This window comes from Egretta garzetta, unplaced genomic scaffold, assembly GCF_000687185.1.
Source record: "Egretta garzetta isolate BGI_Z169 unplaced genomic scaffold, ASM68718v1 scaffold56, whole genome shotgun sequence".
NCBI classification, from domain to species: Eukaryota; Metazoa; Chordata; class Aves; order Pelecaniformes; family Ardeidae; genus Egretta; species Egretta garzetta.
The window spans coordinates 6,272,634-6,290,340 of record NW_009260182.1 but is presented as its reverse complement, the minus strand read 5'-3'; the positions used below and the strand labels follow the sequence as shown (position 1 = coordinate 6,290,340).

Here is a 17,707-nt window from a genome sequence, read left to right as displayed (position 1 = left end):
AGAGCAGTTTTCCTACTAATTATGTAAACATATTCCTGTCAAACAGTGGGGGGAAAAATACTTTTTTCCCCACTTCAGCTGCACTGGAGTCCTCTCCTGTAATTGTTCTTTCAACCCACCCTGGCCTCTTTATACCAGTACAATCTCCACTCAACTATATCTTAAAAGGTCTGAAGCAGCATTGTGCCTCCAGCAATCACCATCCCAAGTGTTCTAAAATGCTCTTGACACTACAGGCAATACAACTGCACGCCCTTCTTCAGCGCTCTGCTGTCGTCTCTCACACCCTCTTCAAACAAAGATCAGGGAAGGGGAGCCTCACCTTCACCAGAAGGCAGTCCTGGAAGTTAGGAGGCAGGAGAGTAGTGAGGAGGTGTGACATGAGCAGCAAACAGCAAACCTGAACAGAAGATAAAATCTTCTGGACCAATTCCTTCCACATAAGCAGCGCTGGGCCTGTCTACACCGATACTCTTCTTTAAAATTTCTTCTGTTTCTCTGCCGCCAGTGCCCGCAGGGGCTGCAGCGTGAAGTGCTGCTCTGTACCAGTTTCCCAGGCACAGCCATTATGCCTGTACACCAATTCAAATGGGAGATACCCATTCCCCTCTTGCCTGGGATTGCTTACTTTAAAACACTTGACAAGCATGGTTCAAAATTTAAAACCATAAATACACGCTTCTCTGCATGTGGGAGGAAAAATCCAGGCCCAAGAGTTTCATTTCACACATTCAATTAGGCCATGAGGAAAAGTACCATGGATGCAGAAAAACAACAGCCTTCTGCGATTTGATGGGGTTTGCCACATAAAACTGCCATAATTATTAAATTTTTGATTAAAAATCATACTCCTAAATTTTATCTTTTTGTCAAATAACTTAAAAATGTAAAAGTACACAAAGCCCTTATCAGCGTTCAGCCAACAGTTACAACACACTGACCTCTACCTTAACTCAACATGGCTCTAACTTCAAAGCCTGCTTAAAACTATTTAAATACCAACATTATTAAGCATAGCAGGCATGCTGAATACTCAAATGGCGCCAGCATGCTTTATGCAAAACCCAGTCTCTGCATTTCCTCCCCCTTATTTCTCGGGCTAAGCTTACCTGTCCTCCAGAGCAGGACTTTCCTGTCACACTTCTTCTGGCAGAGAGGAGTGGTGATTCCCTGCTCTCTCATCCTTGGACTACAGCTTTTTATTTCCCAATCTCTTCCCCTTTTTACTAACTGCAATGGAGGCTAAGCACATAGCTCCTTTGTTTCCACTCACAGGTTTGCACCCTTACCCCCATGGCTCTGCCGGCACCTTTGCGATTACAGATGGGGGGAACTGAAGGCTGGACTGAAACCCAAGTGTGGCTCTCCTGCTGTACACCCGGTGGAGGCGAAGGGAGAACCCCGCTACCACTGACTGAGCTGGGGGGGCTCCGGGGGGTTCATGCCTGACTGCACCTGCTTGTGCCGTTTCAGAGGCTGTAACACTACAGAGGTTTCTTTAAACAAGCAGCATAGAAGGAATCTGCAAGTATGACATACAGAAGGACAAAACAATACAGGAATTTTTGCAATCGTTCACAAAATTAACCAAGAACAAAGCTACTGTGAAAGGCTCCATCTCATAAGATGACAGGCAAGCGGTGGAAAAGCCTGGTCTGCTAAAGCCCTTCAAACAGAGACTTTCTGGAACTTCCAGCATCTTTTTGACTGCATTTGTTACCTATCATACATCTTGATTGACACTGAAGCAAAAACACCACATCAAGAAAATTATCTGCCATCAGCAATGGTTATCAGGAAATGCCATAGTTGAACCAATGTCAGAAAGAGTTTAACTGCTTGACTATCAAATGCTTAGCATGCTTTAAAAGTAAGGCAGAACTTTCAACACAGTTTCTCAGTGATCACTCAAAGGCTGCCATTCGTAACATTTGGATCTCAAGAGCATTCAGTAGTATGCATTGCTGATATCTGCCAGCAAAAGAAATGTTTAGTAGCCTGAAAAATGTCCAAGGGGTAAAATTGCAACAGCTCATTTAAGATGCAGCTTATGAGGCTGCACAATCAAGAGCACAATCCCAGAGGAACAATCTTCACAAGTATAATTTTATTTTATTTTTTTAAAAATTCTTCTTTCTGTCTCTTAAGGATCCTGGGTGCAGTTATGATATCCAGACTAGTACTCATCACTGCATTTCATGTATCATTTTCCTCCTGGCCCTTATTGCTGTGGCCAAAACACTTTCAGTCTCTCCTGAAAACCAGAGCATGGACTGTTCACTGAAACCCTTTATTCCAGACTGCTGGACTCCAAGGCACAGTCTTTTAATCAAATTATTCTTAAGGCTTATGTCAAAGTGGCAAATGCATCAAATTCTTGGCTCCAACAAAAACAAAACAACTCCCTCCAACCTATAAGACATACACTTTCCAGGGTAAAATTCTCAGAACTGTATACTACTTAAAAGCCATAGACCATGTGCTATTCTAAGTAATAATTTGCTTTCAAAAATACTACCCTTGAACATGGTTTTCTCTAAGTGGGAAAGAAAAAGAAGGAATATGGATATAAAAAGTCTGTGAGCACATTGGGAAATCTGTGTTCTGTGCTCACAAATTAACCAGTACTTGGCACAGGTACTGCGTTTTTCCACTGCGAGTTATATTCCCTGCCTCCAAAGTTTTTAGTCCTATTTACAAATGGTACATACAGTAAATAGAAGTTTAGACATCCTTAAGCTTATGTACCAGCAAAGGACTTCTATTTACGGTCACTTTCTCCACTCCCCTCGCAAAGTAACTCGGCCTCTGGATGAGGTCATTCTCCACGAGTTTGCAATGATCTGTTTTACATTCTGGATACTCGCTGTGAAACCTCAGAGGAGCTCGGGGATAGATAGGGAGTAAAAGCTGGATATAAGAGACCACTCCAGCACAAATATCCCAGATCAATTACCAATATAGATCGACTGCATTAAAAGCCTCCCATTTCTGAACCCTTCCTAAAAGCTCCCTTGAGCACATAGTCCTACTGTACGTAACGATGGGATAAATTAAAAATGGTAGGAGGGAGAGGAAGAAAAGAAGAATCCTAAACACAAAGAGTTTACCTAAGCAAAGGTAAGCACGTTCAAAGAAACAATCACAAACACAGTAATATCTACAGGGTCAAGCTGGAATTCACGTACAGATTTCTGCTACCTGATCTACAAATCGTTGAGAAGTCTTGGCTACTACAGTCAGTCTCAACACACCACAGCCTTCTAAGCAAAGCTTTGCATAGCATCATTGGAAAGCTTTGAGTACTAGCTCATCTTGCAGCTGAGGAAGGATAAGACGGGAAGGGACCCCAGGACTGGCATTTAGGTTCAAGCGGCCTTTCTATCACTTTGCTGCAGAGTACTCTTGAGCACCACCTTAGATCACTTCAGAGTTGAAATCTGTTTTCCCCTCTCTCAGGCATGCTTCTATCCCCTCAACACACCGTCAAAATTATTACTTTGGCAAGAAACTTTCAATATATCACTACAGGGTTAATTTCCTTTTACCTTCTCCTATCACACTTGAGTGCAGAGTGCTCAGCTTGGCTAAAAGCTCAAAGGGCATGAATAATGTAAGAGGACTCCACTTTGAGGACCACTAATGCCTCAGAAAGCCTTCACTGGATTTCTCACCAGTTCTCACTTGCTGTATCTTTCATTTAAGTGTTACAGTACCAGCACTAGATCAAATTAAAAACTCTCACATCTCGCACTTCCCCACCAGCAATGCAGCCAACAGCGTACGGGGACTTAGGAGTTAAAGGGAGGCCAGGAGGGGAGCGGCCCCCGCACCTCCTGGCTGTGCCAACTAGCTCTTCCACTTTCTCAGCCTGTTGGCAATTGCTCCTCAGCTTCTTTAACTTCTGCCTTCAGCACTGAAATATTACATCCTGGGTTTAAGTAAAATTGCTTCAACTGCCTTTGAGTTACATAAAGACCTAACAAATGCAAGAAATAGTTTTAATATTTTGAAAAAATACTTTTTGCTTTCAAGGATGGCTGAAATCCAACTAACTATTCACCTTGTAACATAGCACGGACATCAACCTTACTAGATGGCCCATGTCATACTAAGCTTGGGAATATTTGGCAATAAAATGAGTTGTGGTTACAAGAAAACCCAGCCAGGTGCATGCACAGAGGGAAATGGTGAGTCTGAACGCTATCTGATGAGCCACAAACTTGATACATCACACATATATGAAATTACACAGTTCTTAATTGAATAATTTCAAATCAAATCAGGAAAACACAACCAGAATTACAGGAAATACTGGGATCTTGGGCAAATTGTCTTCAGTGTCTGCTCTCAGTCATGCTATCTGTAAAATACAATCGATAACGTAACCATTAAGTAAATGCAGAACATGATTAGTCCAATTCTTAAACAGAAAAAAATTAGGCAGGGACTTGTTTGGTGTCATGTGTCAGGTATCTGCTTTCCACTACACTGCAAATATAATACAATTTCCAAATGCTGGAGAGGCTGAAAAATGGGAGCTGGAAAAGCACATTCCAGGCAAACAATTTGAATGTAGAAAATCCTTAGATTTGCATATACACAATTATGATTTGTATGAGCTTTCCCTGCATACACAAACTGAAGTAAAAGAAGACATAGAAACAAATTGTGAGGACTTAAGGAGGAATGTCTTAACCCTTAGCTATGAACCTAACACTGCATACAGAAAAAAATGTCCTCTGCACTTCTGTTTTCAATTATTTTGGCAAAGCCCACATAATAGAAGTTTTAAGTGATGCTGTTAAGTAGGCACCAAAGAATAATCGAAGGGAAAGATGGGAAATCACAAGTATTATCTGTGGTGATAAAACTATATTAGAAGAAAATGAAATAGGAGAGGCTTGAAGAGGACTGCAGATTCTAAGACTGGCTGGAAAGGATTACTTTAAAGTAGTTTGAAGCTGTGGTTTGAAATATTTAGTATCTGTAGAGGTATATGTTTCAACCTTTGCAGGGTTAACTCAAACTTTCTTCTGCAAGCTATATAAACCGAGTTTTGTGTTAGAAACCACTAGACAACTATTGTGCACTAAACACTAAAAACTGTAATACAAGACATACGTTGAAGTGATAAAATGTCTTGAGCTCTTTAAAATGTATAAATTTACTTTGGTCATTATATTACCTAGTATGTTTTCCCAATACCATATAGTATTGTGTGAAGTGCTTTGAAATGAAAGATGCTATTTAAGTGCACAACTTTATTGCAATACACTCAACTTAATTTGGACATGCTATAGGAGGATAGCTCCTTTATTGAGACATCTGCTAGCAAACCAATTTGGCCAAATCACAGTGAGTGATGAGTGCTGTTTAATCAAGACAGTATTAACATAAATTTTAACTCGTGTCAAGTAGCTTAATGGTAAATTACTGAATGTTAAACAGACATGGAATTTTACACTCTGGTCTTTCAATAAACAAGTTCTTGAGTAAACTAAAATATAGTTTCTTCAATGTGCAGTCAAAAAGAGCTAGATACAACTAGAAAGAGTTAAAGTCAAGCAATGAATGCAGGACTTGAAATTGTAAATTCAATTTTCAATCTTAAAAAGATTCAGTACTGGAATGCTCTTCATCTTTGAACTAAATACAAGATCTTTAACAAGAAAAGGACATCCAGATGTGCTTATAATTAGAAAGTAATAAAAGGTATTTTAATTAATTTCTGGCTTGTGTACATATATGACATATCTGACTTGGATGCTTAATCCTGAACAGCTTTTTACATTTTATATGGGTAAGCATCAGTGAATTTCTGGCCTTAGCTCTGTGAAGATGGCTATAAACAACGTGCCTCTCCATGATAACCCCAGATTATGTGGTTTCATCCATTAGCCATTGATTTTGCCAGTCAACACATCCACTTACTATTTGACTCGAAACTGCTTGGAACTGAAATACTGATGGTGAAGAGCCACCACACTCTGACATCAAGCAGAAGCCTTTACTGTAAAAACATAACATAGTGACAGATACCACTTTAGATATTCACTCTTTAAGGAAGGGAGATTGCTGAATCCAATATTAATAATATAATTGACTTGTCTGAATTTTAGATTAAATGAAATTTTAAATTACTCCACGACATACTCAGTTAGTGAGTGTGTTAAGAGCAGAATAGCACTTACTAGAACATTCCCTGGAACATGCCATTCGTAAGAAAGGGAAGCGGACTAAAGGACACAAAAAATCACACGGAACAGCTCAGTACCACAAATTATATGCTCTGCAGAAAAAGATGACAGTTTAGTTCTTATGACCAGGATACTGTGGAAGAGGCAAAATAAAATGATCGAAAATGTAAAGCAATTGTATTTAGGCTTGCATTAGGCATCCATGTAAGAAGAGACTGCTTTCTTAACTACAGATGAAAAAAGCCAACCCCAGCAAGGTATCAGAATCAAACCATATGCTTCTGTTCTCATCCACCTTTAAATGATAACAAGAAGGGACTGATCTATGGAAATATTTCAAAAATTGAAAGCTGCTTAGTCCTCCAGGCAGCATATGTTGAGACTGGCATGTGTACTTCAGTTTAAAGGGAAGTGTCTTGCTAGCTATAGGAGGTACCATGCCCAAGAGATGGCTTAACATTTACTTCCTATTTCAGTGGAGCAATTAAACATAACACTGCCCTTCCCCACAATGCTAGGACGAAAGCTGTGAGAGAAGAATAAGTTTCTTACTGTGACATCCACACAGAAGTCTCTATGAGCAGTACACCTGGTTTCATACTGTGCACGAACACATGCATGAAGTGGACGCGGTCCTACATGATTACAAGAGCACATGCAAAGGGCTAAAATGACCGTTACCAATGTCCCAGCCCCAGGCCTTTCATTTGCAGAGCTTAGGAAGAGCCACAACTTTCAACACAATCATTTTATTAACACTAAACCCCACAATTAAGTAGGACTCGTTCCTTCCACTGTCACTTCATAATCGCACTGGCTCTGCCAAGAGTCACACTCTCCCCATCCTGCTCTCCACTCTTGACCTGTACAAGGTCAAATCTCAGCACGGGACAAGAAGGCCAATCTTTTCCATAGGTCTGATTCTCAAAGCAACAGCCACCTTGAGAGGGGAAAAAAAAAGAAAGTGTGCTGTTGCTGTGGAAATAGAGCACAAAAGTACTCTTATCGGATCAAGTAGCTCTTGGAGGATCAAGCACGCTGCCGAACAGCTACTGGAGCTTCCCCTAGCACACAGTATGGGTTAGGAACACAGTCAGCCCAGATATCTCCACCATCTCCCAGGATTTCAGGGGATCCATGACAGCTTTTCAAAAGTGAGTCCCTCACTACACTTGGTGAGGAAAGGTATCTTGTTAGTGAAAACAATTACCATCACATGAAGGCCTTGAACTGGGAAGAGGATAAATTGCACAGCTTGCTTAAATTCTTGATAGATGTATTAATACAGAATCCAGGACATAGTGTTTAATGGAGGACTGTGGAAATGCCTGGGCCTACCCCAAAAGTTTACAGGCTGAATTCAAAAGCAATGCTGGTGAATGGTAAAGAAGAAAATTAACCTACATCCTAGTGGACTTCTTCCGTTCCTTGTTCCCTAAGAGATGAAAAAGAATAAATAGCATGTGATAATGTAATTAAAGACTACCCGATAATTAACACACAAAAATGGCTGAATTAAGACCATACAGACAAACTCTGTGTCTACTCCACCTTTCAGACTACTTTAACTTTCGAGTGACCTGACCTTAAAATCATTCTTGTGTATAAATCTATAGTTCTGTCCCTCCATCCATTCCCTTTGAGATCCCTTAACTGTGTAAGCTGTTCATACCCTGAACTACATAAACTGTATGAGACTGCAAGAGTCTAACACAAATCAGTCAGAGAGAACACTGCAGTTAAAAACAGCATTAACGAGAACATGCCATACAAAAAAGCCAGCTCCAGGAAGAAGAAAGGAATTGCCAAGTGTCAACATTAGAACTCCTCATACTATCAAGAATCAGGTGAAATCAGCAACCAGTAGCTGTTTGATACTCTAACCCACTGATTTTGCTAGGACATTTTAAACATCAGATAGAGATGGCAGGGGATTCCAACAGGTTAGAAGTTTGTTTAGTTTATCAATGCTACAATGCTACCAGACATTAATTCTCCCAATTCTGAATCTTCTAACCCTTCCTTCTCATCCCCACAAAACATCTCATATTAAAAGAAACTAGACATTGGCAAGCTAGAAGAATGATTTATTTTACAGGGGTGTTGTGAAGCTTAATTCATGTTTGTAAAGCCCTTTGTATTGTGCCTTTCATCTACTGTGGGAACCTCACAGTATTATCAATAAGGTCTTTTCTACAGTAGAAAGGCTTTGCTAAAATAGCTATACTAGCAAATCTGCCTAGTTGAGATGTGGTTTACACAGGCAAAAAAGTTATTTTGCCAGAACAGCTAATACCGGTTCCCTGAAAAAAACAAGCTATACTGGCAGAAGCACATTTTTGGTGGTATCTAACTGAATCTAGCATAGAATATTGTATGTCAGCTAAGGGTAATTTCTGCAGAATCTTAACAAAACACAGTTATGCTGGCAAAACCCTAAAGGGTAGCTCTGACCACATATTTTGGAGACTGCAAATGAAGGATGTGTATTTACTACTTTCACAATACCAAGGCTCTGTGTTCATTTATTCACGTGAATGAGCTAGAAGCAACAGAGCCCTCTGTAAAGAGATCCCTTTAGCAGCAAACGCATTTGACTTTACTATTTTATACAAAATAATTGTTGGGTTATTTTTCCCTTTAAGACGCAAGAAGCTAAAGGAATAAAGGCAATTAAGATAAAGCCTTGGTCAGATATATTCTGCTGAAAAGAAAAGACCAGAATATTAACAGCACTAGAATGAATGCCTAGAAACTACTTATACAACTGCAAGAACACAGACTGTAGTACAAGAAGCTAGTTCATGTGAGTCATCTTTAACTGTGCTATTATCATTATTTTCTATTCAAGACCCCAGCTTTCTCATTCGAGTTTAAAACAATATCCAATATCCAATTGTTATTTGTCTCCTAACGAAGGGAGAGAGGTGCCATCATGCCAGGTTCCCAAATGACTACTTGCCTTTTTTTTTTCTAGTCATGTTTAGCCTAATTCTGTGCTGCTAAGGGTGGCAGCTTGCAGCTACCACCAGTAGTGCATTTACATTTTGCCTTTCGACGTTTCCCCATCTCGCTAGAAGTCTGTAGCAAATCTTATCACCTAAGGGCTTGCTTGCACAGGGAAAGGAAACTCATCTGTCTCACATCTCTGGAAGGTTTTTCTCCAATAGATATCTGTATTTATTTTAGAAGGGTGTCTCTCCATATCCATCTGCAGTAGCACACAACTTTCTAACAGCCACAGCACCAAAGCTATGCACCACAATGTTAACACTTTGGCAGAGCCATGTTTCAAACCTGTGGTAGGTTACAAACTGGCTAAACATTTTTCCACAAACAGATTTGGATCAGACATGCTTGAATCTGGAATGGAGCCCAAAATCCAAAGACAGGAATTGCCACAGTTAAGGGAAGTATGCTACTTAACTATATGGAAAATTTGCTTTTCATATGAAAAATGGGTTTTGTTACCAAAATTTAGGCGGGTGTATTCAGTTGCTTTCCACTGAAAAGTAAAGCTAAATCTACTTTACAGCAAAAGTAATCATGAAACTCAAACTTCTCTGCTACTGAGACAAATTAGAAAAAGACCAGTTACTGTAAATTAATCAGTAACCTATTATTTACTGACATAGCACTGCAGAATACACAGCCCACATACCAGGACTACTTTATGCACTGTTTTGTTACACATAAGAATTATTTATGTGACCCCAAAATGTTAAACATAATAATAAGCAGTAATTTAGAATTGCTAAATGTTCTCTCAGTCACTGATGTACCTGTCTATATAGCATGAAGAACAGCACTAACCTAAAAACTGGATTTGACAGTTCTGGACTAGGCTTAAAAAGAACAAGGTTCAAATGAGAGCCAAAATACCTGAAATCTTTTTGCAGATTGGCTAAGCTATAGTACCAAAAGGCTAGGCTTTCTTGCTTCCAGTTAAGAAGCACTTTCTTGTCATTAGAGCATTAAAAAAAAAGCTGGATTATGTTTCTTTTTTCCACTAGCATACATTTTGCATGTAAGCAGCTGTTCCTAATCAATAAGTTAGTTATTAGCAATTCATATGACACGAAAATTTATGTCACAGCCTTCTTTCAAAAACTATAAAGACATTTTCCCCACTAGCTCTGTACCATAAGCCAGACAGCACTCAATTTGCTGTACCTACAGTGTAGCAACCATGCAATGCCTCCATCTTCCACAGCATCTTCCATTGGCATCAACAGAAGGTTTGCATGAAGATCAAGGACAGAATATGGCCATTAGACAGTAACTGCATTTCTAGCTGGAAAAGTTAATTCTTGCCTTTGCGATACCCAGCAGGAAAATTGAAGGTTAACCACCTTTAATGGCAAGGCTATCTTGGCCCTCTGTTTCTTCCCATTCCACTCCTCTGTTTTAACTCCTTCCCATCCCTTCTTAACTGCCATCTCTCTTTAGCATCTGATGACGCTGACTGATCCCTTGGTTTCTTCCCAGGAAGAGAGCTCAGAGGGAATTTTACAGGGTTCAGTGCATAACCTTTCTGCATGCCCTGGGTCCTGCCTACACAAAACTGCTCCCTTGCTGAGCATGTCATAGCAGTGAATTTTAGCTAAGGCATTTGGAGCGAAAGTCTAGGAGCAAATATGTGGAGGCTGAGGCCAGGCTTCCCAGTGGAAGGTCACCTAGCTTTGAAACATCCCTCCATCACTGACAAAGATATCCCACATTTATCATTCTCAAGTTCAAGTACACTTCAAGGCTGACTTTTTTCTCTCAAGCAAAAATGGAAGAAAAGGCATACACTCAGGGTGAGGCTTTTTCCCTCTTAGTTTTCTGGAATTTATAACTGCTACAAAGAGCAGGGGTAGAAATGAAATTTAAAGGGTGGAAACAAGTTACTCAGCATGATCACTGTTCTGTTCTACAGCGAAGCACAAAGCTGCAACCACACAAGAAATGCACAGTTAAGTGATGAGGAGCTCACTTCTACTTGGACAGACAGCTGAAGCACCCTGAACAGTATGGGAAGACTGAGGCTACATGTTCTCAGGAAGCTCACACAAACAAGCTCAAGCTGTTTGACCTCTGATGCCCTTCATGATTTGTGTCTTGAACAACTAGGATCAGGAAAAAGTCTATGACAGTTAAAGATTCAGCCAGTAAAGAGCACTCACATCTCAATGATGAGCTTCGTAGTTCTAAGCGAATGGAGGTTCACTGACTTTCAGAGCATGCTAGGGCTTATGTACTCAAACTTCATGGGGATGACGGGAAGAAGGATAAATACAGAGAAACAGAAGATTTAATTTTTTTTATATGTAGGTTTTGTAGTTCTCAAATCATCTGTATAGATGAATTTTAGAATTAGATCTAATTGCACCTGAAGGTATTTATTGCAAAGGAATAACACAATTTGGAAAAAATATGCAGAATTGAAGATATACTAATTTTGCCCAAAGGGCTGTAGTACAATCAAAATCCAGAAATCCTTGCATATTAAGTATCATTTAAAAAGTCAACCATAAACACGTGAAAATTTTGCAGTAAAAAAAGCAAACAGACAAAGCAGAACTCTGGGAAATCAATCAGCCTGTCTAGGAGTCCATTTACGCACACTATTTCTTTGAATGTAAAACACAGGCTTCAAATGCAGCTGCACCTATTTCATAATTCACATCTTCACCTAACTATAAAGGCAGCAGAACAGTCTCTGCTTACACACAAGGTATCTGTGACAAACAATCAGTCCTAATTAAGGAAAATACATTATGGACACAATGTTTAGAAAATTAATTGCCTTTTGGCCTCTGAGAAATAGCACTGATATTCCAATTTGTCCTCATTTTAACATATGTCCATATTTTAACATAACGAACATAGTTGGATGCAGGTTTATCACTTCTTTCAAAAAGGAAAAGAACAGTCACCTTCCAGCTGAAAATTAGTCTAAAAAATGTTACCTTAAGACTGAACACGCAAGACACTTTAAATGCAGGTGTTTCCTCCACCAAAATGTTAGCAGTTTTAACACTGCTTTTCCACAAACATTTTATTTATAAACAATTTTTTCATTAGAAGTTTTTCTTGAAACAGCTCTAAAACAAGCAGTTGAAGATCAAAATTGCGCAATGCGTATCACACGTCTCTCCGCTTTCCAGAGCATGTCAGAGCCAGTGTCTCACACAGAAGTACAGAAGAGTACCTCTAAACCTGCAGACAAACCCATGATATGAAAATCTGTAATGTGATCTTATAATACCTGATCCTAAATTAATTTTAGAGTCCTAAGATTTGAAAAGGTGAAGAAAAAAAAAATCAGTTCTGGGTAAGTTTCATATAATCATCTGAATGGCTGTATTGTTTCTTTCGTCATGCTAAAGTTTGCTTTAAAGTTGTTGTTTTCGTCTTTCCTTCTAAAATAGCCTCCTGCAGCTCTAAGCTAAGGATCTTCCTGGAGCTTCTATGCGACAGCTGCAGTATCTTAGCCATCTGTTTAATTTATATTTGCTAATGCAGCTCCTGCTGCTTTTTAACTGACAGCTTTTTTCTCTCTTATTACCCCCACACGGGAAATCACTGCACTTGCCAAAGTTTCTCTGTAGTCTCAGATGTCAAATCAAGTCTGGTGACAAAAGGTGATGAATGAGGCTCCTATGCACCTCCCTTTTGTTTTGTTAAAATTATGAAAATCTGTAAGGGTGGGGGTTATGTTTTTTCTTTAAAGAACAATCATAAACAAAAAGAAAGGAAGGAGTACAGAAACAAAGAGGGAGATAGTAAAGAGAAATCATACCCCCTTTCTCTCAACACAGCAAATCTGTAGGAAGGTTGAAGCTGGAGGATCTCCAAGATACGCTCAGAGGCAAAATATCCATTCCATATCTATTCACTAAAGCCATGATTCAACCTCTTCAGTCATCTATCTATGCCCACCTACCAAGCTTAGGGTTTGGCTGACTACTGACTTTCCCTCACTTGCAACCAACATGCCTCCTAACTTTTCTGGAGTGCTCTGGATCTCAGAAGCGTCCACAAGTCAATGGGAAGTGATAGAGCCCCAAGGCCCACATGTTGCAATGCCAGTAGCTAGTGCCATCCTGTAAAGCCTCCTGCAGGAAGGCGCAGGGCCTGCACTCTCTCTGCTATTAACAGACACTGGATAAAAGCACAAACTGGCTCCTGAAACAGCAGTCAGGCTTACTTATACAGCAAGCACAGATGTTCCTGTCCCTGTAACTCCTCTAGAGCACGATAACAAGAAGATTAAAGAGTCTATCCCTGCTGAAAAGTGACATCAGGTTTAACACAAAATTTTGAAATTTAACATAGATACCCCAGTCCTGCTTACCATATCAGCTGAATCACAGTTTGCTCTGCAATGCCTGTCCCAGGTGATGCAAAACTGTGTTATGAGGACCACATTGCAGTGACCAGCCCCAGCCCAGAAACAGGTGACCCATTAAACACAAAGAGTTTCACATAAACCAAACCCAGAAGCGTGACCCTTCTTACTTTCTAAATTCCCCGTTTCAAAACAATTTTATTAACTGCAGAGACACACAGAAACATGAAATGGGCACTTCCCAAAGGGCTGGAAGATGCATGCTTTCTGGTGCCAGAGAGAGCCCAGCACAGCAGCTGATAAGGAGCTAGCAGGGATACATGTTTGAGGGAATACTTAGGAGACAACAAGTCATAATCTCTTACTACCACTGCTCCCAGAAGGTGATGATGAGAAATTAAATCTATTGTTCTGACACTCTAGAGTTGGCTCCAGCTTCTAACATCAAAGCAACCCACAGGATGGAACTTCTGACAGCTCCTAATCTTGTGCATCATCATCCCATTGAGCTCTGAAGGACAAAGTCACTTGAAGCAAAATGAATATTTCTGCTTTTGAAAGTACAGCAAGCTAGCACCAAAAATAACTACCAGTGCACTCTGGAGAAGGTTACTGCTTCGTCTTCATACCCCCACTCCTTGAATAATTGTGGTACAAAAAGTCGATCTTTGAAGAGCATATTGGACAAAACAGAAAAGCTAAAAAGAATAACCTAGAATAACCTTAGACCTAACATACTAATAGCCACACCACACATGATCACATTACATCCTTTCCTACCCAGGAGATTTTGCCCAAGAGCCAGACAAGTCAACTCTTAATTTTCGTTCTGCATCTAAGTCTTTCCATCTGTAAACATACATAGATGTTGATGTATGTCACTATATATAATATCATTATACAGCACTATAGACTAAATACCCAGCGCAGATTCTAACACTTTTTTAACTCAGTGCCAATACCAAGGGGGCGATAAGGGGGGGTAGGGGATGAAATCTCACCTCAAGGAGTATACAGGCCTGAAAACCCGAAGAGTCACTACTCAGCTTCAGTTGACCACTTATACTTTATGGCATTTCATAAGTAACACAATCAAGAAAGCATAAAGTATTGAATTATAATAATGTAGACATAGATTAATGTCCCAAATCACCAAAGATTTGTTTCTTATGAGTTTTATCAACATATCAAACCAAAGACCCACAAAATACGAATCCGCTCCCAATGTCTGTTTACCATGCTACCCAAACCAAAATTATCTTTTATATCAATTCTTCCTTACCTCAAGAAGCGTATGTGCAGTCTGAGAAACTGCTGTGCTGTACCAAATGTAGACTTAGTGAAAACACCATGAACCTGAGGAGAGAGAAGAAGTTTTATATAAATATGTGTACCTGACAGTGTAAGGCAGTAATATTTTCCAGACTGCATACATTCTCCAGCCAGGGTGTCCGATTCACTTCAGTACCTGAACTACTGCAGTTTTCAGCTCAGGAAATTAAAGTAGAGCTGATTTTAGTGATTCCTTCAGCCAGGAACAGGGAATAAGTGAACTGACTAGAAATTACCCAAAGTTGCAAATAAAATAAAAATATTAAAGAAGAACTGTAAGTTACGCATACTGGTCTTATCTTTTTCAGCCAGATTTTTTTATTTTCCTCCTTCTTCCTGGGTTAATAAGAATTATCGAGCATTCCTTTGACCAGCCTCTGGTCACAAGCTCCTGAAAGAGAGAGGAGGCTCAGCCATGTGCTGTTGCTCAGTCTGTTACACATCGTTGTACCTGTTAAGCAGAAAAGCTATACCAAGGACTAGGAAGACCAAGGGATTCCAGCTGAAAGGATAAAAACAGTGCAGAGCGAGGTGCTCTCCTAGGTGAGCAGACATGTCTTGCACAACATGACATGACACTACTGAAGACCCGTCGTACCAAATGTTGCAAAACCGGGTGCAGGAAACAAAAACTTCCATGTAAGATGGCAACAGATTTTACAGCTAACAAACTGGGTTAATTTCTTCTCTGTAGACTACCACAGCCCAAGGACAGAACAATACTTTTCTACCCCATAGGGGCAAATGCAAGCAAATATTAGCACTGCCTCCCGTGGGAGGTTACATTATGGTAAGCAGTGTAGTCACGCACACCTCCTTTTGGATACCTTCTCACAATTTGACAACGTAATATGTAAGGGGGAGAAACCTGACACTTTTTACCGGAAGAAAATTTGCTGGGTTTGTTGTTTTGTTGGGGTTTTTTGTTTGTTTGTTTGTTTTATAAAATACCTCTGCTATGCAACTTCTTAGCACACACAAACCACACAGGCCTCCAGGCTTTCCTGGAACCAGAAAATAAAAAAAGCACCTTTGCCCTTTATACTACAGAGATAAAAGATCCTAAAACAAACGTACACGGTTTGAGGTAAGAAAGCCATTATTCAAGGGGGGATGGATTTAGCAGCAGAGGTAGGTACAGGATTATCTGCCCTCTCAATCTTTTCCATAAACGTTCTGAACATCGAGCGTCCCAGGGAGAAAACATCTGAACTAAACACTTTATTCTTAGCTTGGTCAGACACCACTTGATACAGCTTTCAAGCAAGCATTAACAAACTAAGTCAGCTTTCCATTTTCCAGGATAGTGGGGGATGGGAATGGCCAGATAACAGAAAACCCCGAGCACGCAAAGGCTGCTGCACAGAGGCAGAAGCCCAGCATCTTTGCACTGCATTTTGCAGCGCCCCAGGCTCTGGGAAGACTCTTAGCTGGGGTACAGAGGCAGCCCTGTAAGAAACCCCATCTGACAAATCTCTCAAAGCAGAAGGGATCAGAGTACCTGTAATATGGAACTCTTTCACCAGTTATCCCTCCTGGAACTCCAGCAATCATCAGCCCCACAGCCCTAAGAGCCAGAGCTTCAGCCCAAATCTGCAAGTCGTAGACCCCAGCTGGCTCCTGAATGCTCCTCCAGCTTCTCCAAAGCCGCTTCGCAGCACCCTGTGTTCCAGAAGCACAAACCAGAGGCATCAGCAGTGGCTCTGAACAAAACTGTGCTCAGCATGTGAATTACCTCAGGGTCTGAGCCATGCAAAAACCTGTGTACTGCTTCCAAGTCTGAGACTGGGATTTCTGTATGGATAACTTCTTACCTGAATAATGTACCCATGGAAAATAAAACATTAGCTGTAAAAATTAAATAGAAGAAAAAGGCCAATTTCAGTGCCTACACAGTAACTCAGAGGTCAAAAATTAACCTATCATGCTTACAAAGGCTATTTGCAACATCCCCCATATAGTGTTTGAAATCCTGTCCTCTAAAGTTTTGCCCATGTGTATTCCTCTTCCCTTCCCAGCACCCTCAGGCATTCCCCAAGAGCCACTTCTGCAAAAATTATAAAGATGATACTTGCAAGGAAATTGGTCTTGACTCTCTAGGCTGTCCATTATATGCAAGTAATATACTTAGTTAAGCATGACTGCCAATACATACATAGCATTTCAAAACCAAATCATTACAGACCTTAATACTCACCACCCTGAACCTTAACTGTGAGCTCCAACACGTAAGTCACAGCCTTCCCCAAAAAGGGTAATGCTAGTTTACTTTAAGTCCAGAAGCAACAGTTTAGAAGTTTTACCTACCGGAAAACCGAGGTTTGTTGTTCATCTGCACTTTAGGTGCCTAGATTTAAAATGAAAAGGCAAATACAGCTGCTCACAGCTGATAAGGCCTCATGCTACTGGCATCTATTCATATCCATGATCCAGAGTAACAAACCCACATACTTCAAACAACTGAAGCAACTGTTAGATAAAATATGGAAATGGGAAGATGGTACTAGAAGCCACCTTCCTTTACTGTGTAAATCCCTTCCCCATAAATCAAGAAAAAGCACATTTGGATTAAGGTAATAAAAGATCTGTACTGTCTCTGAAGATCAACTGCCAAAGCAGTGAATCTCAAAACCAACTTCCAAGTTAGTACCTGATGGCAACTCCTGATGGCATCTTGTTGGTTCTCACCTGACACAGTGGGGCCAGCTCCCCTGCCAAGCCAGTTAATGTCTTTTGACTGGGTCAGACACTGTTTTGTGTACAGGCAGCTTCTGCTGCTCAGCCTTGCTCGGGAGCAGAGGCATCGCAGGGCGACGTATGGCAGCACAGGTTTAGTGTT

General features: G+C 40.4%; 1 protein-coding gene across 1 annotated transcript in view; it reads right to left on the bottom strand.

Moving 5' to 3' along the window:
- NDST2 (N-deacetylase and N-sulfotransferase 2) overlaps positions 1–17,707 on the bottom strand; it is a 127,613-nt gene that overhangs the window by 69,106 nt on the left and 40,800 nt on the right. The window contains 1 exon segment of the mRNA XM_009641998.2: positions 14,819–14,892. The gene's annotated coding sequence lies outside the window, so the exon portion shown is untranslated.